Source organism: Prionailurus bengalensis, chromosome A1 (genome assembly GCF_016509475.1).
Source record: "Prionailurus bengalensis isolate Pbe53 chromosome A1, Fcat_Pben_1.1_paternal_pri, whole genome shotgun sequence".
Lineage (NCBI taxonomy): Eukaryota > Metazoa > Chordata > Mammalia > Carnivora > Felidae > Prionailurus > Prionailurus bengalensis.
Window position 1 is genome coordinate 180678075 of NC_057343.1, and position 25979 is coordinate 180704053.

General features: G+C 37.6%; 1 non-coding gene across 1 annotated transcript; it reads right to left on the reverse strand.

The window, feature by feature from the left end:
- Positions 1-11773: 11773 nt before the first annotated feature.
- On the reverse strand, positions 11774-11880 carry LOC122496412. Its single transcript, XR_006300804.1, has one exon. It is a non-coding gene; the product is annotated as a U6 spliceosomal RNA (small nuclear RNA).
- Positions 11881-25979: the final 14099 nt, after the last annotated feature.

Genomic DNA, 25979 nt, shown 5'->3' on the forward strand with positions numbered 1-25979 from the left:
TCATTGATTTGCTTATTGAATCATACAGTATTTACTAAGGGCCTAATGTGTATCAGGCACGAGGAACCCAGGAGTGAATAAGGCATATTCCTGGTCTCAAGGAATGTATACTCTAGTAAACAACAAAGCAGCCTTCTTTTAGTATTCTTTAGGAATCCATTCTATGTTTGTTTCCTTTTCTTCTACTTTCACTTTATATTCTCACCTAGGTGATCTTAGCCATTCTCACAAAATCACACCACTTTTATGAAAATGATTCTCCAATATATATTACCTGTCCACTCTTCTCTTTGGAACTTCACATCTATATACTTAACCATCTATATGTTTTTTCAACTTAAATGACTCATATGAATCTTAAAGTTCACATGACCAAAACACAACTTTCAGTTGTCCTCCAAAATCCTTCTCCAACCGTCTTCCGTCTTGATAAATGGGCCCATAATCCACCTTGGGCTTCAAATCAGAAACCTGGGAGACACACTGAACTTTCTCTCCTCTCTTACCCTCCAGTCCAATGGATACACAAGCCTTCTTCCTGCTCCTTTCAAAGCTTATCTCATTAGATTATGTCTCCTCATCCCTCTTACCACTTCATTACTCTAAACCTCTAGTATCTTTCACCAGAGCTACTACAATAGCCTCCTAACCAGTTTCCTTGCTTCTGTTCTTATCCATCTCCAACCTGATCTTCACACAGCAGCCAGAGTGGCCTTCTCAAAGTATAAATTGGACTATCCCTATTCTGCATAAATTAGCATAATGTTCACAATAATTACAATGTTCTACAAGGCCTCTCAGATATGGCTCTACCTACCCCAAAACCCTTCTTAGAAATCTCAGCCCTCACAGGCCTAGTTTGGCTTGATAGTGGGTTGCAGTGGGGGAGTATATGTGAGAGATTCTAAAGTCCTTATTATAATAGCTACCATATGCCCAACTTTGTACTAAATGGTTTACTTATAGAATTTGCAATCTCAAATCTCACTCCCCTGCAAGGAAGCATTAATATACCCATTCTACAGATGAATAAATATAGATGTGATATCATTCAGCTAGTGATTGAAAGAACTTGGACTTGACCCTAGGCCTCTCTCACTTCAAAGTGGACCCTACATCTAATTTATCTCTGCTGTTCTGCTTAATGCTGCCTCAAATTGTACAGTATCAGTAACTCTTTGAAATAAAATTAGAACCCAGAACTCCAAAGCCTGTGCTGTTTTGATGCTACTGGGATAACTCTTCCTCTTCTACTAAGAAACTTTCCATGGAGACCAGGAAGCCACTAGAATCATTCTGGCTGTGCAGAAGAGATTTTAAATGTCCTTAGAAATTATAGTCAACCTTAGCATCATAAGCTCGTGGAGAACTTTCATAAAATAATGATATGCAGGCTGCCTCTTCAGAGAGTCTGATTGAATTGGACTCTGATAGAATGTGGGCTCTGGATATATTTTTAAAATGTGTTCTAAGTGATTCTAACTTGTATTCAGAATTGAGAAGCTATTCTAACTTGGTTGGAAGGTGCCTGGTTCAAGTTGAGATGATCGTCATAGGCTGTTTCTCCCATTTTAAGCCCACTGGATAGTTCAGGTGAGCAGGCAGCTTCAGCACCTGACTGACTAGAGTCTGATGGAGAGCCCACATCACTTCCTGGATAGTACTCTTGGACAGGGAACACTTTGAGAGGCAAATATGATAAAGGGGGTTTCTAGAGCCTATTTGGTTACGTGGGATCATTTGAACACTAGTTTCAGATCTCCTCCAAAAATTCATTTCATGCTGAGCAGCTTCTGAGGAAATGAAATCAATGTCTCTCTTCCTGCCATCCTCCTGCTATTTCTTTTCAAGTAGATGAATGATTCCTAAAGGTTGAGGCTCCATTCATCCCTCGGGGTAACTTTGAAAGCTTTGTTAAGATCTGCAGGGATGCATCCCAAAGCAACAGAATATACTTTCTTCTCGAGTGCACATGGAACATTCTCCAAGATAGATCATATACTGGGTCACAAAACAGCCCTTCATAAGTTTACAAGAATTGAAATTATACCATGCTTACTTTCAGACCACAATGCTATGAAGCTTGAAATCAACCACAGAAAAAAGTCTGGAAAACCTCCAAAAGCATGGAGGTTAAAGAACACCCTACTAACGAATGAGTGGGTCAACCAGACAATTAGAGAAGAAATTAAAAAATATATGGAAACAAACGAAAATGAAAATACAACAATCCAAGCACTTTGGGACGCAGCAAAGGCAGTCCTGAGAGGAAAATACATTGCAATCCAGGCCTATCTCAAGAAACAAGAAAAATCCCAAATACAAAATCTAACAGCACACCTAAAGGAACTAGAAGCAGAACAGCAAAGGCAGCCTAAGCCCAGCAGAAGAAGAGAAATAATAAAGATCAGAGCAGAAATAAACAATATAGAAACTAAAAAAACTGTAGAGCAGATCAACGAAACCAAGAGTTGGTTTTTTGAAAAAATAAACAAAATTGACAAACCTCTAGCCAGGCTTCTCAAAAACAAAAGGGAGATGACCCAAATAGATAAAATCATGAATGAAAATGGAATTATTACAACCAATCCCTCAGAGATACAAACAATTATCAGGGAATACTATGAAAAATTATATGCCAACAAATTGGACAACCTGGAAGAAATGGACAAATTCCTGAACACCCACACTCTTCCAAAACTCAATCAGGAGGAAATAGAAAGCTTGAACAGACCCATAACCAGTGAAGAAATTGAATCGGTTATCAAAAATCTCCCAACAAATAAGATCCCAGGACCAGATGGCTTCCCAGGGGAGTTCTACCAGATGTTTAAAGCAGAGATAATACCTATCCTTCTCAAGCTATTCCAAGAAATAGAAAGGGAAGGAAAACTTCCAGACTCATTCTATGAAGCCAGTATTACTTTGATTCCTAAACCAGACAGAGACCCAGTAAAAAAAGAGAACTACAGGCCAATATCCCTGATGAATATGGATGCAAAAATTCTCAATAAGGTACTAGCAAATCGAATTCAACGGCATATAAAAAGAATTATTCACCATGATCAAGTGGGATTCATTCCTGGGATGCAGGGCTGGTTCAACATTGGCAAATCAATCAACGTGATACATCACATTAACAAAAAAAAAGAGAAGAACCATATGATCCTGTCAATCGATGCAGAAAAGGCCTTCGACAAAATCCAGCACCCTTTCTTAATAAAAGCCCTTGAGAAAGTCGGGATAGAAGGAACATACTTAAAGATCATAAAAGCCATTTATGAAAAGCCCACAGCTAACATCATCCTCAACGGGGAAAAACAGAGCTTTTTCCCTGAGATCAGGAACACGACAGGGATGCCCACTCTCACCGCTGCTGTTTAACGTAGTGCTGGAAGTTCTAGCATCAGCAATCAGACAACAAAAGGAAATCAAAGGCATCAAAATTGGCAAAGATGAAGTCAAGCTTTCACGTTTTGCAGATGACATGGTATTATACATGGAAAATCCGATAGACTCCACCAAAAGTCTGCTAGAACTGATACATGAATTCAGCAAAGTTGCAGGATACAAAATCAATGTACAGAAATCAGTTGCATTCTTATACACTAACAATGAAGCAACAGAAAGACAAGTAAAGAAACTGATCCCATTCACAATTGCACCAAGAAGCATAAAATACCTAGGAATAAATCTAACCAAAGATGTAAAGGATCTGTATGCTGAAAACTATAGAAAGCTTCTGAAGGAAATTGAAGAAGATTTAAAGAAATGGAAAGACATTCCCTGCTCATGGATTGGAAAAATAAATATTGTCAAAATGTCAATACTACCCAAAGCTATCTACACATTCAATGCAATCCCAATCAAAATTGCACCAGCATTCTTCTCGAAACTAGAACAAGCAATCCTAAAATTCATATGGAACCACAAAAGGCCCCGAATAGCCAAAGGAATTTTGAAGAAGAAGACCAAAGCAGGAGGCATCACAATCCCAGACTTTAGCCTCTACTACAAAGCTGTCATCATCAAGACAGCATGGTATTGGCACCAAAACAGACACATAGACCAATGGAATAGAATAGAAACCCCAGAACTAGACCCACAAACGTATGGCCAACTCATCTTTGACAAAGCAGGAAAGAACATCCAATGGAAAAAAGACAGCCTCTTTAACAAATGGTGCTGGGAGAACTGGATAGCAACATGCAGAAGGTTGAAACTAGACCACTTTCTCACACCATTCACAAAAATAAACTCAAAATGGATAAAGGACCTAAATGTGAGACAGGAAACCATCAAAACCTTAGAGGAGAAAGCAGGAAAAGACCTCTCTGACCTCAGCCGTAGCAATCTCTTACTCGACACATCCCCAAAGGCAAGGGAATTAAAAGCAAAAGTGAATTACTGGGACCTTATGAAGATAAAAAGCTTCTGCACAGCAAAGGAAACAACCAACTAAACTAAAAGGCAACCAACGGAATGGGAAAAGATATTCGCAAATGACATATCGGACAAAGGGCTAGTATCCAAAATCTATAAAGAGCTCACCAAACTCCACACCCAAAAAACAAATAACCCAGTGAAGAAATGGGCAGAAAACATGAATAGACACTTCTCTAAAGAAGACATCCGGATGGCCAACAGGCACATGAAAAGATGTTCAGCGTCGCTCCTTATCAGGGAAATACAAATCAAAACCACACTCAGGTATCACCTCACGCCAGTCAGAGTGGCCAAAATGAACAAATCAGGAGACTATAGATGCTGGAGAGGATGTGGAGAAACGGGAACCCTCTTGCACTGTTGGTGGGAATGCAAATTGGTGCAGCCACTCTGGAAAGCAGTGTGGAGGTTCCTCAGAAAATTAAAAATAGACCTACCCTATGACCCAGCAATAGCACTGCTAGGAATTTATCCAAGGGATACAGGAGCACTGATGCATAGGGCCACTTGTACCCCAATGTTCATAGCAGCACTCTCAACAATAGCCAAATTATGGAAAGAGCCTAAATGTCCATCAACTGATGAATGGATAAAGAAATTGTGGTTTATATACACAATGGAATATTACGTGGCAATGAGAAAAAATGAAATATGGCCTTTTGTAGCAACGTGGATGGAACTGGAGAGTGTGATGCTAAGTGAAATAAGCCATACAGAGAAAGACAGATACCATATGGTTTCACTCTTATGTGGATCCTGAGAAACTTAACAGGAACCCATGGGGGAGGGGAAGGAAAAAAAAAAGAGGTTAGAATGGGAGAGAGCCAAAGCATAAGAGACTGTTAAAAACTGAGAACAAACTGAGGGTTGATGGGGGGTGGGAGGGAGGAGAGGGTGGGTGATGGGTATTGAGGAGGGCACCTTTTGGGATGAGCACTGGGTGTTGTAGGGAAACCAATTTGTCAATAAATTTCATAAAAAAAAAAGATCTGCAGGGAGTTTGGGAGAAGGATGAGGAATTAAGGACAAGGCTTAGGTAGAAGGAGACATTAGTAAGCTCTCTCACTTTCCTATTCCACTGAACTGTCCTCATGGAGATTTAAGATGATCCCTCAGCAGGTTAAACTGGGAGTTTAAATATACTACTTTTCACCCTAAGGAGGAAGACGCATCATATTGTTTCCAGTCTGCAAATCTTACCTTGTAGTGTGAAGATTACCTCGACAATGGGTACCTTCCTCTTTTTTATCATCATCATATCATTGCTGAGTACTATGAACAGAATCAAAATAATTGAAGTCTCACTTTACTCCCTTTATAATGGTAGAGCTGTATGACTAGAAGCCTGAACTCTGGAGCTTGATTCTTTAGCAGATTAGATTCTTTAGATTCGGAGAATGTACTCTTTATTAATGGATTACTTTAGGCAAATTACTTTGCCTAGTTCCTCTATCTATAAAATGGGCAGTCTAATTTATTTGGATTAAAATAATCAATATGTGTGGAGTACTTATAATTGTTCCAGACACTTAGTAAATACTACATAAATATTTATTTTAAAATATCATAAAATAAAGCTCACAACCACCCAGATTAACTGCTAGCTTGTTAAACTCTCATGAGAAATCTAGGAGAATGTTCAGTCTTTGAGTTTGGTGGTATTCCCTATCTTATATCTATTTTATTATGAGGTAGAGAGTAGAGAATACTTCTCTATGTTATTATTGTCATCTTTCAGCTCATAAAAAAAGCCTGGGTTATTAGCTGTGGCCTTCTAAGATGCTCTATGCACCATTGCTAATGTCAGTAGAGACACCTACCATCCCTTCTTGGGTACTATTTCATCTGTCTGCTCCTGCGCTTTCTTAATCCTTTCAATTCCTTTGTTTCCCCCAAACTCCACTCTTTAGATTCTGCCTAATCATCTGCTCAGGATGGAATAATATATCATTTGTATATGTCCCTTGCTTCCAACACTGCTTAAAAGTTGGAGGTTAGATCTTGAGAATAGAGGTAGGAAGACAAGAAGATGCCCTCACCGTGGTTTGGTCACAGAATGAGTCTCTCCATGACAATCAGACCTTTCATTCTATCAATATTACATGCTTGCTGGTGTATTTTTTTTTATTCAGCAACATGCTAAATTTTTTTTCTCTGCCATTTATTTTCTTGGATTGTTATGTGTCAGCTTCCATGGCAAATCTATCCATCTCACTGTGAAATAATAAATAATAGCTGCCATTTATTGAACACCTACATGTACCGCACACAAACTATATTGACACTGTGTATGCCAAGATGCCTCAAAAGTAGGCAAGTGTTATTATTCTAAGTTAGAGTCAAAAAAATCAAGGATATAGGGACTCCTTCATCTACATAATGCTGCTTTTCAAGAGCTTAAAAAGGTGAGTCACTTTAAACACCACAGGCACTAAAATATTTAAAGACTGCTTTAACCACATTTTAACGTTTATTCTTTGAAACATCACAAGGAAGCATTCATTATCTTTCCCATTTTTTAAATTAGAAAACCAAATTTGAGAGGATTTAAAGGGCATGCCCTAGGTGACACAGCTAGTACAAAATTGGGACCAAAAGCCAGTTCTCCTGACATGAAATCCGCATCCTGACCACTGCACCAGTTGTTGTCATTTCTTTGTGGCTTTTCTTAGTACAAGATTGGAGCCTGGCATGCTGTAGGTTATCATCATATATTTTTTGAATAGATGAATGAAAAAGTAAAGCCTGTCTTTAGTCCCTTCTTCACCTCTTTTCCATGTACCCCCTAGATGGCTAATCTTAGTTAATACTTAGGAATTTCCAACCCTGTGGCTCTCAGGTAGCTTCCTGTTCCCGATGCCCATTAAGAACTTAGCCATTTTTGGGATGCCTGGGTGGCTCAGTCGGTTAAGCATCTGACTTCAGCTCAGGTCATGAACTTGAAGTTCATGGTTTTAAGCCCCACATTGGGCTCTGTGCTGACAGCTCAAAGCCTGAAGCCTGCTTTGGATTCTGTGTCTCTCTATCTGTGCTTCCCCCACTCATATTCTCTCTAAATAAATAAATAAATAAATAAATAAATAAATAAATAAACATTTAAAAAGTTTAAACAAAGAACTTAGCCATTTTTAAATCTCATTCTTTCTAGTTTATAAGAACATAAACTATAAGACCAGTTAACATTGAGTGTGCACTATGCATTAGGTACTTACTTATATCATATCCTTAAAGCAAATTTAAAGGATTTTGGATTATTATTTCCATTTATAGATGAAAAGACTTAAAAATTACATGAGTTAGCTAAAAAGTGTGGAATCTCGTATTCTATCCCAGATTTATCTGACTCCTGAAGTTGAAGGCCATACTTACTGAACTCTCCTGCCTCCACACAAACCTGACAGTGACTGACAAGAGTTTATTTTTTTGCTCATCCTTCCCAGATGACACTTGCATTTTAATAAGGTCTTTCAACACTTTATCCCAAAAGTTCTCAAAGTGCACTCCATGGGCCTCTGGGGTCCTTAAGAACCTTTCAGAAGGTCTACAAAATCGCAACTATTTTCATAATAATACTAAGATGTTATCGGGCATTCTCACAGAGTTAACATTTGCACTGATGGTACAGAAGCAACTGTGGACATAACTGATGCCACTTTAGAGCAAATCAAGGCAGGATACTCTGCACTCTTCAACACCACACACTCATGGGAAAGACAAAAAGGCAGTTTTCTTAAGAATATTTGTGATGAAGCTGTATTAGTACTTTTATTAAAATCCCAACCCTTGAGTATACATATTTTTAATATTTCCTGTGACAAAATGGGAAGCATACGTAAAACAGTTTTGAGACATACCAAATTCTCAAGAAAAATAACTTGTGAGATTTTTTGAGCTGTGAATTAAACCAGTCACTTTTTGCCATGGAACACCATCTTTTTTTTTTTGAAAAACTGACTGACAAACTGGTTATTCAGACTTGAGTATCTGGCAGACGTTTTCTCAAAAATGAACAAAGTGAGTCTGTCACTTCAAGGAAAATAACTGACAATATCTGATTTCAATGATAAAATTTGAGCTTTCAAGTGAAAATTAGAATTAAAAAAATTTTTACCTGCTGCTATGAGCTTGACAAGTTTCCAATACTTAAAGATTTTTTCTGATAAGATCAGTGGTGTTATTAAGAGATGTGAGATTTTTTTATATTGTATAATGAAATGTACCAACATTTAGCAGATCTGCATACCTCAGTGAATCAATATTTCCCAAATGATTAATGAATAATATTACAAAACCATGCATTGGTAAAAGATCTATTCAAAGTGCAGGACAAATCAATAGATTTTAATGTAATAGAGTATGAAAAGTTCATTGACATTGGGTCAGATTCCATACTACAACTAACCTGTTTTGGTGTAATAAAAAAAATAATAAAATCACCACAGTTATCTAAAAAGGCTATTGCAATACTCCTCCCTTGCCTAATTACATACTGTGTGAAGTGGGATTCTCTTCATAACCTTCATCCCAAATAACATATCACAACAGATTGAAAGCAGAAGCAGATCTTAGAATCCAGCTGCCTTCTATTAAGCCAGACATTAAAGAGATTTTCAAAAATGTAAAACAGCGACAGTCTTCTCAACCAAATATTTTTGTTTTGTAAAATATATTTATTTTTCAGAAAAATATTGTGTTAACTCAGGATAGTGTATTGTTATTTTAAAAAGAATTCATGAAGTTTAAAATTTTTCTCAGTTTTAATTTCCAATGTGATGAATATTGAGAGGTCTAAATCACATAAACAAAAGCTCTTTGGGAGCCTATATTATTCTTTTTTAAACTTTTTAAAAAATTTATTTATTTATTTTGAGAGACAGAGATAGCAGGGGGAGGGCCAGAGAGAGGAAGAGAGAGAGTATCCCAAGCAGGATCTGCACTGGCAGCGCAAAGCCCCACTCAGGGCTCGAACTAACAAACTGTGAGATCATGACCTGAGCCTAAATCAAGACTTGGGACACTTAACCGACTGAGCCACCCATACGCCCGTATTATTTTTAAGAGTATAAATGAGATTTGAGATCAAAATGTTTGAGAACCATTGCTTTAACCCAAGGAAGTGATGATTAGGTATTTCTGACCAACCAGCGGGGTGGGCATTGAGCAGAAGGACTTGTTCTCTCTAAAAACCAAATGTACAATCTATGCATGTTCCTCTGAGAAAATTTGCTTCCAGGGAACCCCCAGTCAAGATTTGGGTTACATTACCATTTCACAGTGCCAGTTAAATCTGTGCTCAGGCAAAAGCTCAGCGTGGCATGCATTTAATCTTTTCATGGATCATGACCTTCAAACTATAGGAGTGAGTGAGGGAGGGAGTTTCTATGTAGTACCACTGGGAGGGTATCTTTCACCCCCAGTGTGAATCTTAGTCTGAGAACATTTCGTGGCGGGTCCTGAGAGTCTGTGTCTAATTAATCACCTTTTCAGACACTCAAGTGGATAGCCTTTGGGGCAGGAAGGGAGAAGCCTGGGAGGCAGAGCAGAATAAACATCTTAATCCAAATCGAGACCGAGGCCAGCTGTCCAGGCTGTTCTTGTGGCCACAGCTTGCAGGGCTACTGCCCACGGCTGCCTCTACTTTATTCTGCTTCCCCTTGAAAGTGCCTCCTTCCTTCTCCTTCCCACGCAAGCAGCCAGTCCAGTGCATGAATTTGTGGGTTGGACTCTAATTGCTAGCTGTGCTGGGAAGCCCGCCTCCCTCTAATTCAGCCTTGACACAAATAGCTAGAAAGTTCACTTGCAAAGCCACAACTCCCACAGCAGTGCACTGAGGGGTTCCCTTCTAGAGAGAGGACTTCTATTCCATGCAAATCAACAGATACTTACCAAGCACCTATTTGGTACTTAGCACGTCCTGTGAAGAATGAATCCAAAAAACGTATTTGAGAAAATCATAGTAGCTTGGAGTTCCCAGTCTTCTCATCACAGTTCTACCCTCACACAGTGCCCACCAGCTTCCACTTGGACTACTTCAGTGATGAAGACCTGGCCACCTCTTGTAGCATTTTTAGAGAGCTATAGTTGGTAGATAATTCTTTCTGCTGCTCTGGGAGAGCCAGCATAGCACAGAGGTTAAGCCACATAGACCTGGGTCTTAATCCTATCTCAGTCATTTATGATCTTGAGCAAATTTGCTTTATCTATCTATGCCTCAGTGTCCTTATCTGTAAAAGGGAATAGCAATACCCATCACAAGCCATTGTGGTATTAAAATAAAGTATGCTTGTAAAATGTATTGCCCAGGTCCTGGTACAACTTGTTTATTAAGCCAGTTCCACCATTTAATTACCTTTGACCTTTAGCAAATTTGGTAATTCAGGTTTTTTTGTAACTGAAATTGTACCTACATCATAGGGTTGTGAGGATTCATCCCTGATTAAGAACTTAATAGTTTTAAGACCTTGGGCAAGTAATTTTAATTTTTTCATCTTGGATTTTTTTTTTAATCTGTAAATAGAGGTAGCAGTGCTTGTTACTTAAAGGGGTTTGTGAGAAATAAAGTATATAAGGTACATATTAGCTTTGTGCTTGGTAAACAGTAGGTTTCATTGTCATTCACTTCCATCACTTTGCCCTGAGAGATGTCTCCCTTGCATGGTCTGTGGTCCACTATTTGGATCTACACAAACTAAGTCAAATCTTTCTTCTAGTTGGACCTTTCATTATGTTTCCCACATGTTTTCTTTCCTCTGGTATAGACTTCCCCAGTATCTCCAAAGCATTTCTTGCATAAGATTTTGAGCTTTTCACTATCCTGGGAATGTTTCCCAGATGGCCTTTGGTTTGTCAAGGTTCTTTTCAAAATATGTTTAGATTTTTTTTAACGTTTATTTTTTTCTGAGAGATAGAGAGGATAGAGCATGAGCGGGGGAGGGGCAGAGAGAGAGGGAGACACAGAATCTGAAGCAGGATCCAGCCTCTGAGCTGTCAGCACACAGCCTGATGCAGGGCTCGAACTCACGACCATGAGATCATGACCTGAGCTGAAGTTGGTTGCCCAACCAACTGAGCCACCCAGACACTCCTGATGTTTATATTTAAATGTGAAATTCCAGGTGAAGATTGATCAGCCCAGAACACTTTGAGACCATCATCTTCACTGTGTATGATGCTGAATTTTTTTTTAATGGAGCCAAGTTTAAGTGAAAGATATGCCAAATTATTGATTCATATTGAGCTTGTAATCAACTTAAATCATAGAATTGTTTTCATATTTTCTGCTGTTAAACCATGTATCCCCAATTCTCTACTCGTGACGTATAATAAGAAAAAATTGGAACACTTCACAAATTTATGTGTCATGATTGCACAGGGGCCATATTAACCTTCTCTGTATCATTCCAATATCAGCATATGTGCTGTTGAAGTGAGCATGTTTAATTTTCTAAATCATAAATATGGGATTATTTTTCTTGATCTCTGGTAAAATTGGTTTCAATATTTTGACTCACTATTCTTATCTATTTATTTTAAAATGAGTTTGGATTTTGATGTCCAGCATATTGCCCACTTGTTGCACTCTCTGTTTGCATATTTAATCAGAATTCCCTTTATTTAAGTTAATTAAACTGTTGAAGAAGATAGGCCACTCCGGAGCTCTATGGGGTGAAAGAGTGTACCCCATCCCCAACCAGGTGAATTTTGATCAACATTATGGAGGTCTGGTCAATTAAATTCTGTAAACTCTCCATACTGTAATATCATTCAGTTCTTAGTTCTTTATAATTTCATGTAATCCGTGCTTAAGAAATGAAGAAATGAAGTTATCTCCCTCCTCCATGGCATAGGGGAAAGCATATAGCCAAGAACAGGATTCATATCTTTGTTCTTTAACATACTTGTTGGGTGTCATATGAAAAATCACTTAAATTTACCCTGGATGTTCTCATATGCAAAAAAAGATAACACTATTACATTTTTCACTGCTTACTGAGAAAATTAAGAATGGTAATAATTAGAATAAGTTCTGCATGAAATGAAGATATTGTTTATTTCAGTAACTGGATCGGGAAACAGATCATCTTTTATTATTGTATATGTTTTAAACATGCAGATGAAGAAAAAAGGCTCAGAGAAGAAAGGTGTCACCAATATTCAAACTCATATCTGTTTTGCTTAAAAATATATTATCTTTCCATAATGCTGTGGTACTTCACTGAGAATTACCTGTTTAAAGTGCTTTGTATTATAAAGTCCCAGATTAATATGAATTGTTGTTATAATTTAGTTTACCAGTTAGAGAAGACAGTTAGGTTCATTTAGCATAATTTATCCTTTGTGAATGCAAGTAGCCTCTTGATGATTACAGATTCACCTTTTGTATACTCACAAATCACCTTTCAATAGTTATTGTTGCTAGTTTTTTACTTTAGACACAATAGGTTTATAAATTCTAGAATCATCCCTTCTTTCTCAGAAAAAATCTGACTATTTATCCTTCTCCAGGTTTCTGGTACTTCTGACATTGAGAAATATGCTATGTTATTGTTTGTGCGTGCGTGCGTGTGTGCGTGTGTGTGTGTGTGTGTATCTGTGTGTGTTTTCTACAAACTGCTTACATGTAACTGTGGAGTTACACAAAACGTAGTCAGGTATTAAAATGAATAACAGAAGGGCTCTGGGGTGGCTCAGTCAGTTAAGCATCAGACTCTTGATTTCAGCTCAGGTCCTGATCTCATGGTTCAGTTCATGAGATCGAGCCCTGTACAAGGCTCAGTTGTGGACAGTGTGGAGCCTGCTTCAGATTCTCTCTCTCTGCCCCTCCCCTACTTGCACGTGTGCACTCTGTCTCCCAAACTAAAACTGAAACTAAACTAAACTGAATAACAGAAATAGAGAATTATCCTAGATGATCAAGAAAGTGAACAGTGTGAATTGCAGGTATCAGCAAAGACCTCATAGTAAGGACTGTAATTCTAGACTCCAAAAGATCAGTCCTTCATTTTGAATTTTCCCTGATCAAGCAAGGAAGCATTGATTGTGTTCCTTGGAGATTTCAAGAATCTGTTTATACTTTCCTGTGCTTTTTGGGCTCCTTCTGTCTGCATTGATACCCAGAAGCAGTGCTGACTGTCAGAGCTGTCTGGTTCACTCCTCTCAGCCTGTGGTCCATGAACTGAGATACACTGAGCTGAGGGAACCATCAGAAGAGTCTGGGGGAAAACTTGTGTTGACTGAAAAGCAGGGGGTAGTTATTGCCCACAATGTCTGAGAAGATGGAGCTGCAACAAGCCCAGGCACTTTTGCCCAAAATCTGTAGGTTTGTAATTTATTTATATTATAAACATGTATCTAACACTTACTCTATACTGGGCACTGGGCTAAATGTTGGAGATAAAAAAAAATCAAGCCAAATGTGTCTTCTAGGAAGTTTCTCACAGACGATGAAAATTGAACTTCTTAGTTGAGTTTTGAAGAGACACTAGCTATTAGTTGGATGAAAATGTTAACAGAGGTAAGGTATACCAGAGAGTGAAAACAGGTCAGGGGAAGCAAGTAGAAAAGCATGAAATATCTGGGAAAGCATGTCAAATCTGGGAAACTGAAAATGCTTCTGGATGACTAGACAATGCATTGACTGTGAAGAAGTGATGGGGGCAAAGTTGGAGGAGTGGTCAGGAGCCAGATGATGAAGAATTTTTGTTGCTAAATATTATCCTAAAAGCTGTGGTGGCCTACTGAAGGAATTTAATCAGCATAATGAAATGATTAAAGCTATGCTTTTGGAAGATGTCTTTTATGAGATGTGTACAGAGTAAATGGGAAAAGAACCATTTTGAAACCCAGAAAGTCTAGTTAGAAGACTATGGGAGTAATCAGATTAGAAACTATGGCTACTGACTAGAGCAGTGGCCATTAGTGGGAGTCAAGTAGAAGGAACAAATGCAAATGATATTAAAGGATGTATAATTTGCATCCTTGTGTTAAGAGGGATGACATGGGAAGAAAGGGATAATAATACAGTGAAGAGTCTGGGTTAATTCTCACATTTCCTATATGGCTCAATGCATTGATTATGATTCCTTTCATTGAGATAGGGTATGAAGCAGGAGGATCAAGTTTTGGGCGGTCAGATGATGAATTCAGTCTTTGACATGTTAAGATTTGGGTCTACAGGATTTCTAAGGAGATATTTCAGTTGGAAGTTTTATATAAGAATCTGAAGCTCATTTAAAAAAAAGGGAGGAGAAAGAAATTCATCAATATATAAAAATGGTGGTTTGAAGCCATGGATTGACATGGAAGGAGGAGATACCAATAACCATTATTTTGGAAGATATGTCCAAACATATACTTCTTGCCATTTGCAATGTTGTGGATGGAGCTAGAGTGAATTATGCTAAGCAAAATAAGTCAGTCAGAGAAAGACACATACCACATGATTTCACTCATATATGGAATTTAAGAAACAAAACATATGGAAAAGGAAGGGGAAGAGAAAGGGAAATAAGTGATGAGAGGCTCTTAAAGGTAGAGAACAAACTGAGGGTTGATGGAGGGAAGTGAGTGGGGGATGGGCCAGATATATGATGGATATTAAGGAGGGCACTTATTACAATGAGCACTGGGTGTTGTATGTAATTGATAAATCACTGAATTCTACTCCTGAAACCAATATTGCACTCTATATTAACTAGCTAGAATTTAAATACAATTTTGGAAGAAAAAAAAAAACCATACACTTCTTCTCTAAGAACTCTCCCTCACCTGATCCACAGGTGGACATATTTGAACTGTGTGACTTTGCCATACTGTCCTAATAATCATAACTAGTGGGTCCAAACTGGACTAATCAGAATATATCATCTAGGGGATCTGACATTGAAACATCCTTGCACAATATCTCTGCATGTTGTTTGGCTGGGGAAATGTAAATGCAGGAAGTATGGGGCAACCATATTTAAATGGCTATGAAAAAGCTAAACAAGTTGAGAGGAATGGAGGCAAGCCTGGGGAGGTAAGAGAGAGAAGTTCCCTATTGCCTAATGGTTTTTGAGACTCTGAAAACTCTTCAAGAAGCCTTGGTTCCTGGAAATACCCCAAAAATTCTTCCAATAAATTCCAGTCCACCCCCTCAAACACCCTTTAATCTTGTATGGAATGAACATGTTACTTACGAACAGAGGGAGAATTAGACTATAACTACTTTGAGCCTTAATGAAAGTATGAATCTAGGCAGTAAATAGTGATAGCTGCTAACAAAACAAAAACTAAACAATCAAATATTATGTGTCTCCTAGGTAAAATTGGACAGCATTACTTATGGTGAATCACTGCTAGAAAATCAACCTTGGGTCTGATCAAGTCTCTAAATCCAACTAACAGTTTACAGGAAATATAGGGTTAGAGGAGCATGTTAAACTCTACCATGGGGATAAAACTGGTAAAACCTAGACAGTGGCAAGCATTACTAAATTACCTTACTTTTTTCATGCAAATAAAGAGGTGGGAAGAGGTGGAAAGGTGATCCAAAAAGTTAAATGAGAGTTAAGGGACACATGAATCAATTTTAATATATAGACCTGATTTTGATCTTGAGTCAGATTTTTTAACTAAAGAAATTTTTTCACTGGACATTTTATTATATTAACGAATTATTTTAATTATGATGATATTATGACTATTTTTAAATAGTCTTACACCCTTTGAGATACATACACAAATAGTAACAGATGAAAAATATATTTTTTTGGATTTCCCTCAAAATTATTAGAATGTGGCAGAGCTAAGCAAGGAGTATAGATGAATCAAATTGGTCCTGGAGTAGATAATAATTGACACTGAGGGTTCACTATATTATTCTCTCTACTTTTTATGTGTTTGAAATTTATAACAACATAACAAAAATTTGGTTGCTTTTTTAATAATAGCTTGACATACCCAGGAATTGACATCTGAATATCAATGTAATATACACTATCAATAAAGGATAAAACCCACATGATCCTTTCAATAGATGAGAAAAAGCATTTGACAAAATCAACACCCCTTCATAAACACACACACACACACACACACACACACACACACACACACAAACTTACCAAACTAGAAATATAAAGGGACTTTCTCAACTTAATAAAGGTTGTCTACAAAAAAAAAACCCAATAAATACGATACTTCATTGTGAAGGACTCAATGCTTTCACTCTAAGATCAAGAACAAGACCAGGATGCCTGCTTTTGCTGTTTATTTAACATTCTGCTAGAAGTTCTAACCAGCACAATTAGACAAGAAAATTAAATAGACATTTAATTTAAATTTTAAAATAAGAAATATTTAAGTTTAAAAAGACATTTAAGTTTTAAAGGAAGAAATAGAACAATCTCTATTTATAGATGATATGACCTTCTATGCAGGAAATCCTAAAGAATCCACTAAAAAACTATTAGAATAATAAATAAGTTCACTAAAGGTTCAAGACATAAGATCAATATACAAAAATCAATTGCATTTCTATACATTAGCAATGAACAATCTGAAAATGAAATTAAGAAAACAATTGTATTTATATTAGTATCAAAAAGAATAATAGAGGGGTGCCTGGGTGGCTCAGTCAGTTAAGTGTCTGACTTCAGCTCAGGTCATGATCTCACAGTTTGTGAGTTTGAGCCCCACATCAGGCTCTCAGATGTCAGCACAGAGCCACTTTGGATCCTCGGTCTTCTTCTCTGTGCCCCTCTCCTGTTTGCTCACGTTCTCTTTCTCTCAAAAATAAACACTTAAAAAAGAATAAATGGAATCCAAAAAATAACACACTTAACAACTGATTTAACAAAATACTACAAAACTTATAATCTAGGGGCCCCTGGGTGGCTTAGTCAGTTAAGTGTCCAACTTTGGCTCAGATCGTGATCTCAGGGTCCGTATGTTTGAGCTGCGCGTTGGGCTCTGTGCTGACAGCGCAGAGCCTGGAGCCTGTTTCCGATTCTGTGTCTCCCTCTGTTTCTGCCCCCCCCCCCCCTCATGCTCTGTCTCTCTCTCTCTCTTAAAAAATAAATAAACATTAAAAATTTTTAAATAAAAATAAAAAACTTACAATCTGAAAACCATAAAACATTGATGAAAGAAACTAAAGAACTGAATAAATGGAAAGAAATGTCATGTTCATGAATCAGAGGCTTAATATTGTTACGATAACAGTATGTCCCCAAATGATTGACAGATTCAATGTAATTACTATTCAGATCCCAGTTTGCATCTTTTCAGAAATTAACAAGCTTCATATAGAAGTACAAGGGAATAAGCATGGCCAAAACAGTTTTGAAAAAGAACAATGTTGGAGGACTCATGCTTTCTGATTTTAAAATTTTGTACAATGCTAAGCAAAATAAGTCAGTCAGAAAAAGATAAATATCATATGATTTCATTCATGTGGAATTTAAGAAAGAAAACAGATGAATATAGGGGAAGGGAAAGAAAAGTAAGGTAAAAACAGAGAGGGAGGGAAACCATAAGAGATTCTTAAATACAGAGAACAAACTGAGAGTTGTTGGAGGGGTTTTGGGTGGGGGGGATGGGCTAAATGGGTGATGGGCATTAAGGAGAGCACTTGTTGGGATGAGGAAGCACTGGGTGTTATATGTAAGTGATGGATCACCAAATTCTTCCTGAAATCATTATTACAGTGTATGTTAACTAACTTGGAATTAAATACAATTTAAAAATTAAAAAAAACAGTACATATCTATGCTAATCAAAACAATGTCATACTGGCATAATGATAGACATATAACTCAATGGAATAGAATTGAAAGTCCTGAAATAAGACTCTCACTTTCAAGAATGGAAAGTTCTCTTTCTACTTAACAGTGATGAGTATTAAGAACAGAGTGGTTGCTTTTTACCAGGGGAGAGGGAAATGTAGGCCATTTGACCCTACTTAATTTTGATTGCTTTAATATATAGGTCATTAGAAAAAACTTAAAGTCTTGTGCATATGTAAAACAGTTCATAAAAATCAGAAGACACAGAAAAAAAGGAGAGAAGACACTAATTACAACTACAATGGTGATGCCAATTACAGCCAACATTTATATAACATTTACTAAATGCCACTCCTATTTCCAAATATTTTAAATTTATTAAGTCATTTAATACTCACAAAAATCATAACTACCATTATTATTCTCATTATGTAGATGAGAAAACTGAAGCACTAAGAGTTTGTATAACTTACCCACAATCAGAGAGTTGGAAGTGTTAAGACAGGGGTACTCAACACTGACTGCACATAAGAATCATGTCAGGAGCTTGTAAAACACTTAATGATCTACCCATACCTCAGACCAATTAATTCAGACCCTGGTGGGTTTTTAAATCTCCCAGATGATTTCAATGTGCAGCCAAGGCTAAGAACCACCGTATCAAGGCCCAGTTCTTACCCAATGACCAGAGTAAGAGGCCGACTCACCTAATATTACGGCATCCTCTGGGTTTAAAGACTGAGTTTTCAGAAGGTAGTTCCTAGAGCATTGCGTGAACATTGAAATGCAAGTGAATTGAAAATTGTCATGTCTCCAACAAGACCTTGGATCTGTGTTTTAACTGTCCTACAAGGTAATTCTGATGCTTATTCAAGTTTGGGAACCAGTAATATAAGGATTAGGACAAGTTTCTCCTCCTGTCTTATATCATGGCCTAGGAGACCAAAAATCTGAATTTAATGCAGAGTTTTGTCTATAGATGTTTATCCACCAGCAAGTGTTTTGACCATGAAGTCCTCAGATTTCTTCAGTTGTGAAGAGAAAGACAAAATCTCTTTCTTTTTAAAAGTTTTTTTAATGTTCTTATTTTATTTTTGAGAGAGACAGAGTGCTAGCAGGGGGAGAGAGGGAGACAGAATCTGAAGCAGGCTCCAGGCTCTGAGCTGTCTGCACAGAGCCTGACATGGGGCTTGAACTCACTGACTGTGAGATCATGACCTAAGTCAAAGTCGGACACTTAACTGACTGAGCCACCCAGGCTCCCCTGAAGGACAAAATTTCTAAGATATTCTCTGAGGTTAAAAGTCTGCATTCAGATAATTCTTCCATAGGTTTCAGAACTGATTCAAGTTCCCTGGTGGAAGGAGATTTTCCTAAACCATAAACAAATGCATAGCAAAGTGATTAAGAGCATGGCCTCCTGGCTCTATCTAGGTTTGAATACCATTTCTACTTCTTCCTATCTGATCTTAGAAAAGTTTTTAAATCTGTGAGCCTCAGTCTTTATTATAAAGTTGGATTCCTATTCATACTTAGGCTTGTATCAAGGGTTAAAAAAAGTGCTTATAGAACACTTAACATCAACTCAGGCACACAGTGAGCTCTCAATAAATGAAAGCTATATTTATATTTATAATTATTTTTTCATACTGGTTATTGCACAAAATTTGAATTTCAATATTGTCCCTATTTCCAGGCATACTTCAGAGGCAGGTATGAAATGAGAAAGCTTTGAAAATTAGAAGAGAAAGTGACTGTAGAGGACATGGGGCTATGAGCAGAGATTATATAACAAGAATGAGATCCTAAGATCATTTAGTCTTACAGCTGCCAGGGACCTTAACTGTCTTCTAGATCAACCTTCCAACCCTGTGGATCTGGGGAAAGAGGCCATGTTAGAGTAGAGTCTTGGCCTTGGAGGGGCATCAATTTATGAAGCCTTAATGGGTGGGGTCCTATTAATGGATGTGACTGGGATTGGGTTCCTCCAGAGGCTTTCAGCCTACAAATAGACTACTTTTAATTCAAAGTGAAAAGAAAAGCCAATGTAGGAGACAGAAGATTTTGTATTGAGGAAGACCCATATTGTCTTAACCATCAAACCAAAATTTAAGTGTCCTCTCAGCTCACCAGAATGGCTCCTGGAAGTAATGCACCTTGCATACTGACAGGTGTTTCACCTATCAGAAAATTCTATGTCAGACACCTACAAGATTTACCACTTGTGCTACAAAATTATCAGTATCTTTCCAGTGCTAAATACTAATTTTACACACACATGAGATGAAGGCCAATGAGAGGGAGGATGCAGAATGGAATTAAGGTTGAAAGAGTAACACAGGGCTGAGGAGGGCACTGGAAGATATTCTTGGCTATGAGAAAGCAGAGTGGGGTGCTGATACCTGAGGCCAGAGGCATGAGAAGGAATTGTCGGGTGTAGAAAGCAGATGTGAGAGAGTGTTGAGGGCAAACTGTACTCTCTTAACACTCGTGTATTTTTAATCCCTGGTCTGTGATAGTCTGCTACTTTCTCAAAAGCAGAGGAGGGTGGAAAGTAAAAGACCCTGAATCACTGTAGCAATATAGGTCTTCTGGGAAACAGCCTCTAATAATTTTCTGGGGCTGCTTAAACAAAATTCAGAGGCTAGAAGTCCAAAACCAAGGTGTTAGCAGGGTTGGTACCTTCTAAGTTCTGTGAGGGAGAATTTGTTTCATGCCTCTCCTAGCTTCTGATGACCTCAGGCATTCCTTGGCTTACAGATGGTATTCTCCCTGGGACTTCACATTTGCTCCTTCTGTATATGTCTGTCTCTGTGTCCAAATTTCCCCTTTCATAAGGACACAGTCATATTGGATTATGGCCCACCCTAATGACCTTATATTAATTTGACCATCTGCAAAGACCCATGATTTCTAAATAAGGTCACATCCATAGTTACTAGGGGTTAGGACTTCAATACCGTTTGGACAGAAACACAGTTCAAACCATAACATAGCCCATGCTCTGCTCCCATCTTCTGGTTAACATGAGGCCTACAGAAACTTCCCTTGGTCACTAGATTTCTTGAGTCCAGTTTTCTATCTCTAATTCAGGGCTGCATGTCTTTCAGGCACATTCCCTATTGTCTTCCACGTGGAGAAGTGTAGGGGATCCTGTACCTCCCTGAAAGGTACTCTGTCTAGCAGAGAAAAGCCTCAAAGTCCTCTCCCTGTAGCTGTTGACAGGCAGCTGTTGCACAAAGAAAATGTAGATCTGGGAGGAACCTCAGTACTCATGTGGTCCATACTATAGAAAAGTGGAGTGGGACCCAAAAAGTCATTTTTGTTCAGGTGCATGGCAGAACCAGTTACAAACTCAGTTTCCTCATTTGAAGGGCAACACTCTTCCCATTCCACTTTTGACCAACTCAGTATTGTGTTAGGCACTGTAAGAGAGTCAAAGTATAATATTCCATTAGTTAAAGATGTGCATTATTTCATGTTTTTAAAATCTTTGGAATAGAGATGCTATTTATAATCAATGGCAAGTGTAATTGGCAGCATTTTCTCTTTATTAGTGGAATACAACAGTAAACACACATCTTATTTAGATATCTTAAATCCAATAAAATATAGTTTAAGAAATAATCCCAGCCTTCATGGTGTCTCCCCTCTAGTTAGGAAGATAATATTTTGTCATTTGATATCATAATAAGCATTATTAAGACAGACTGTAACTTAGAAATTCATACTAACAGCTTTGGCTACAGAAAAAGAAAAAAATAATTGAAAATTCACAACTCATCATGTCCCTAACCACTCCCTTTTTAAAACCCTTCCAACAGCTTCCTCTTGCTCTTAGGATGAAGACTAAACTCCTTATGTGGACCATGAGATTTGGTATGTCCTGGCACTTGTTAAGTTTCTATCCTCATCTTGCACCACTCTTCTTCTTTCGCTCTCTCCACAGTGGTCCTCTGTTTTCCTTTCTTTTCTTTTCTTTTCTTTTCTTTTCTTTTCTTTTCTTTTCTTTTCTATTTATGTTTGTTTGTTTGTTTTAGTCCATCTTATATCTATGCCTCCCCCCCCTCCCCCAGGAATTTTCCCTTGCTGTTTCCTCTTCTTGGAGTGTCTTCCTTACATTCTTCAACCAGATAACTCTTAATCCTTCTTCCGATTTCTTTAAAAGAGTCACTTCTTTGGAAAAACTTTCTCTAATTTTCTGATTAAGTCAAATTGGTTCCTTATATGCTCTCAAAGCAATGTGTATACTTTTCTTTGTAGCCCTTGCCATGAATACATATAGTTACATATTAATTTGATCATTTGAATAATACCAGTTTCTCCTATTAGACTTGAAGCTCCTTGGGGATGGATTCCTGTCTGTTTTTCTCATTATTGTGTCCCAGGACCTAGCATAAACCCTGGTACATGGATGATGCAAATACATATGTATTGATGAATAAATGATGAATCTGTACATGTTCACAGAAGATGTCATGGTAGCTTTGTGATTTGACCCTCATCTTGCAAATGGTGGGTAGTGAGCATAGAGAATATTACAGTCATTGGGTCACACTAACATGAAGTAAAATCTCAATTCTGCCTTCAGTGGAATTATTGAGATCATTAAATTATCATATACAAAACACTTGTGCAGTATCTGGACTGCAGATAACACTTAATAAATCACAGCCTTTATTGTTGTTACTACATGCTTATGTCTAAGAGGCTGTTTGGAGGTTGGGGTCATGCCCGATTTTTGTACATTTGTAGTACCTTCTGCCTGCCACGTGTCCATAAACATCCATAACTGAACACATGGCATTAAGGTTAAAGAAATGTTTCTGGGAGCAAGTATAGGAATGATTGAATTTGTTTTGTGTCTAGGTCCATGTCTAAATAATAACTGTAAAAGTTTCCTTTATGTTTTTCAAGAAATCATTTATGAATGGTAGGAAATCCTTCTGAATGGTAGGGAGCTATCTAATCTTTCTCAGTGCAAATGTTCCTCATGCAGCATCTGTGATTCAGCAGCATTTTCAGGTTTGGCACCAGTACATGGTTTTAAAGGGGAATAGAATCCCTAAATCAAATCATGGGGCAGGGGCTTATTAATGCCCCTGGCTTATGAATTCCCACTGTGGCACCCAGGGCTGTTCACAAGCTCCTGGCTCCTGGCTACTTCATCTGGCTGTCATTTTTGGCTGCAAGCCTCATAATATAGAAAGTATGTCACAATGTGTTTAAGAATAAATTTATTTTCTCTCATTAGGCCTAGATTTTGAGGAGTCCTTTAAATCCATTAATATTGGCATTTTTCAGCAGAGAAACATTTCATCTGTTTTTACCTTTGATCATTGATTTTAGTTCCATTTTATAACACTATTTGTCTGTGTATTGGTTCTCTATTCTCTTATCTCTAATTCTCTCTAAATGTCTTTATAGTTTTGGGGTGGGTGTGTGCGTGTGTGTGTGTGTGTGAATTAACATTACTTTGAGATCATTGTAGATTCACATACAGGTGTAATAAATAATATATAAAGATCCCATATACCCTTTGTTCAGTTTCTTCCAGGGTAATATCTTTCAAAAATATAATAAAGCATCACAGACAGGATATTGACATTTCTACAACCTACCAATCTTATTCAGATTTCCCCAGTTTTACTTGTACTCATCCGTGTGTGTGTGTGTGTGTGTGTGTGTGTGCATACTTAGTTATGTGTAATGTTGTTACATGTGTTGGCCCATTTTCCACCTCCATAGTCAAGACACAGAATAGTTCCATCACCACAAATATCCCTGACATTGCCTTGTTATAATGACACTCAACTCCTTCTTGCCTGACTCCTCACTTTGTTCTTTTTTTCTACATGACTTTTATATTAGTCTACCATATTACTGATTGGATTTTCTGCAATATCAATCCTGCTCTTCACTGCTTCCAGTATAAATCGTAATTATACAGACATACTCTTTTTCCTCATAGTCCTTTTTAAAAAATCTTATTCATATCCCCTGCTTTGTTATTCCCTTTTCCCTTTGTAGCTGTTTTCACATGAGCATAAAATTGGGCAGGATCCTGGGGAGTCATCTAATCCAGGGAAGCAAATTCTTGGAAAATATGCTGACATATACTTCTGTACTTCATATACTGCAGGCTTATGGCTTGCAGTTCTCCAAGGCAAATACAACTAATCAATTGGATATGGCATACAAAAGCAAATCTGTTTGCCATTCATGGTCTTTTCCAATCTTTCATTTCACAAATGAAGAAACTAAGGACAAATATAAGAGAGTCTGTAACAAAGTATACAGATAAGATTGGGAAACAGATCCATATCTGAAAATGATGAAATGGAAAACCAATGCCATTTACATTCTTATAGTTCCAAGTCTTTGCTTGGCCTCAGGGATGTTTTGCATCTAGGCTGGATGTATGGTACTTCTGGATGACAAAGAACTCTCAGGAAGGATCTGCTGATAAAGCTATTTTTCAAAAGTGTTCTGTGCCTGAAGAATTTCCTGCCTAAATAAGGCAAAAGAACGAAGGACTGTGGATCCCACCTCTAGTTATATGTATGTTATTTGAGACTTTTCTCCCCACCTTTCTCTTCAGCCAGTTAAAGAGCTTTAAAAGCAAGTGGGATTCAACCTGGCTGTATGTAACTAACAATGTAAAATAGCACTGATAAGAATGGATAATGAAGGGTAATTTTCAATCTTGAACACAAAGGATGTGGTCATATAATATAGACCTCACTTCAGAAGAGAGGCAGTATTATTTAGTGGTTAGGGCCATACACACTGGGTCCAGCTTCTGAGATTTGAAGCCAATCTCCAGTACCTATTAGCTGGTGACTTTGAGCAAGTTACTTAACTTTTTTTGCTTCAGCTTCTTCATCAGTAAAATGGGGATTATAATATCAGTACCTACTTTACGGCAATGTTGTGAAGATTAAATAAATCAACATATACAAAGCACTTGGAAGGGTTCCTGACATATAGTAAGTGATATATTCGTGTTTGCAATGGTTATTTTCACCACATCTAGACATAATGTATGTATCTTATGAAGTATATATTGCTTTTCCCATAAAGGAAATAAAACTGAGGAAGTTACATAATAAATAAGTACCAATTTTGAATAGAGAAAAGAAAACTAATATTTCTAATTTGGGGAAGTCATAGATACTTCTTAGAAGAATAGGCAGATGAGGGGCACGTGGGTGGTTCAGTCAGTTAAATGTCCATCACAGTTTGAGGTTTGAGCAGGTTTGAGTCCTGAGTCGGGCTTTGTGCTGACAGCTCAGAGCCTGGAGCCTGCTTCAGATTCTGTGTCTCCCTCTCTCTCTGCACCTCCCCCGCTCATGCTCTGTCTCAAAAATAAATAAACATTAAAAAAAAAAGAATAGCCAGATGACTACATATGGGAGGAAGGAGACTATTAAAACAGGAATAGATGGAGAAAAGAAGAAAACATGTCATATCCTGGTGTCAGGTCTCCTGGGGGAGGGTACCAGATGCATAAGACCTAGAGCAGCAATGTCATTTCATTCCTTACCTATTTATTTGGCAATAGTTAAATATATACCATGATGCAATTATGATGAGGAACAAAAGACAATAAAGAAACTAAACCCCAGCCTCAAATATAAGTAACGTGTTCTTCCAGGAGAGAAGATGTAGAGGGTAGAGATTGGTCATTTTCATGCCCTTTTATTATATTACTTTCTAATAAATTTTTCAGCACTGAGTAGGTGAAATTTTCCAGAGAGATAATAA